This window comes from Apium graveolens, chromosome 8 (assembly GCF_009905375.1).
Source record: "Apium graveolens cultivar Ventura chromosome 8, ASM990537v1, whole genome shotgun sequence".
In the NCBI taxonomy this organism is placed as follows: domain Eukaryota; kingdom Viridiplantae; phylum Streptophyta; class Magnoliopsida; order Apiales; family Apiaceae; genus Apium; species Apium graveolens.
The window spans coordinates 234,231,877-234,233,924 of record NC_133654.1 but is presented as its reverse complement, the minus strand read 5'-3'; the positions used below and the strand labels follow the sequence as shown (position 1 = coordinate 234,233,924).

The window sequence follows — 2,048 nt, the reverse complement described above, 5'->3', positions numbered from 1 at the left end:
CAATCCAAGAGATCAAACGGTATATCCAGCCTTCGCTTCCGAGGAAAAGCATTCAAATATTGTAATTGCTCATTACCTTCGTCATCTTCACTATCTGAATTCCCCAATAAGGCCTTCTCTAAGGCATCTGACCTTAGCAATTGATCAAGTTCTGAAGTAACCACATAATCAACCAATTCCACCTTTAAGCACTCCTCATTTTCAGTTGGGAATTTCATGGCATTAAAAATATTGAACATCCCATCCTGATCCACTACTCGCATAGTGAGCTCACCCTTCTGCACATCTATTAAGGTTCGGCCAGTAGCCAAAAATGGTCTTCCCAAGATTATGGGAATATTTTTATCCTCCTCGAAATCAAGAATTACAAAATCAGCAAGAAAGATGAGTTTGTCCACCTTGACCAAGACATCATCCACAATGCCTCGTGGATATGTAATAGAGCGATCAACCAACTGTAAGGACATATAAGTGGGCTTTGGAATAGTGAAGCTTGTCGAAGGAATATCTAGGCATTTGTCGAACGACAAGTTTCCAATGGTGCAAGGAATAGTGAAGCTTCCAGGATCTTTAAGCTTTGGAGGCAACTACTGTTGCAGCACAACACTGCATTCCTTCGTAAGAGCAACAACCTCTAAGTCATCGAGCTTCACTTTCCTAGAGAGAATACTTTTCATAAACTTCGCATAGCTACGCATTTGTTCAAGAGGTTCAGCGAAAGATATGTTGATATGAAGTTTCTTGAAAACTTCCAAGAACTTAGCAAATTTCTTATCCAGCTTTTGCTTCTACAGCCTCTTAGGAAAAGGAGGTGGAGGATAGACTTGTTTTTCCCCTATATTACCCTCAGGAGGAATGCTGACAATAGCTGTCTTCCTTGGTTCCACTTCTGCTTCCTTCTGCACTTCTTCTTCAGCCACAACTTCAACTTCTAGAACTGGAGATTTTTCAGGATTTGCAACCTTCCCAGACCTCAATGTGATTGCCTTGACCTGCTCTTTAGCTTCCCTCTTTCCTGGCACTTCAGTATCACTAGGGAGTGTACCGGGTTGTCGATTCAGCAAGGCATTGGCAATTTTCCCAATTTGATTCTCCAAGGTCTTAATAGAAACCGCTTGGGTCTTGTACATAAGCCTCAACTCCTCTATTTCATATTTTTCATTAGATTGTGGTAGCTGCTGAAGTTGGAGTTGTTGTCTTGGTGCATATTGCGGCTGTCAAAAACCAAGAAGGTTGTATTGCTTAGCTGCATACTGCTGATAAGGCTGTTGCATCGCATTTTGAGTATTGCTCCAGCTGAAGTTAGGATGATTGCGGTTGTTGGGATGATAGGTGGCTGGAGCTGGTTGCTGTGACATCTGAAAGTTGCTCACGTACTAAGCTGATTCACTAGAAATAGCACACTGCTCCGTCTCATGTGCACCAGCACAAAGTTCACAAACACTAGTGATCTGATTAACTCCAAAATTAGCCAAAGAATCCACCTTCGTCGTTAAAGCCTAAAGTTGAGCAGCTATAGCAGTAGCTGTATCCACTTCCAGAATTTCTGCTACTTTTCCTTGAGGCATTATCTGAGTTGGGTTCTGGTATTCATTAGCAACCATCAGTTCAATTTTTTCATAAACTTCATCATAGCTTTTAGCCCATAAGGCTCCTCCTGATACTGCATCAAGCATGGGTCTAGAAGTTGCACCCAACCCATTGTAAAAACAGTTGATGATCATCCAGTCAGGCATCCCATGATGAGGACACTTCCTGAGCATCTCCTTGTAGAGATCCCAAGCCTCACATAAAGATTCTCCCGTTTGTTGCACGAATTGAGTAAGAGCATTCCTGATTGCAGCAGTCTTCGCCATAGGGAAGAATTTAGTGAGAAACTTCTGAGACAGATCTTCCCAAGTGGTAATAGAGCTTGGTGGTAGAGAATGCAACCAACACTTAGCCTTATCCCTTAGAAAAAATGGGAAAAACCTCAGCTTTATAACATCTTCAGTAACTCCATTGAACTTGAAAGTGTCGCAAATCTCGATGAAATCCCTGATGTGCAT

The 2,048-nt window shown here is 42.0% G+C and overlaps 1 non-coding gene across 1 annotated transcript; it reads left to right on the top strand.

Annotated features, from left to right (window-relative positions):
• The first annotated feature begins 1,734 nt into the window (after nt 1-1,734).
• LOC141681158 (small nucleolar RNA R71) lies at nt 1,735-1,841 on the top strand. Its single transcript, XR_012558600.1, has one exon. It is a non-coding gene; the product is annotated as a small nucleolar RNA R71 (small nucleolar RNA).
• The last annotated feature ends 207 nt before the right edge of the window (nt 1,842-2,048 follow it).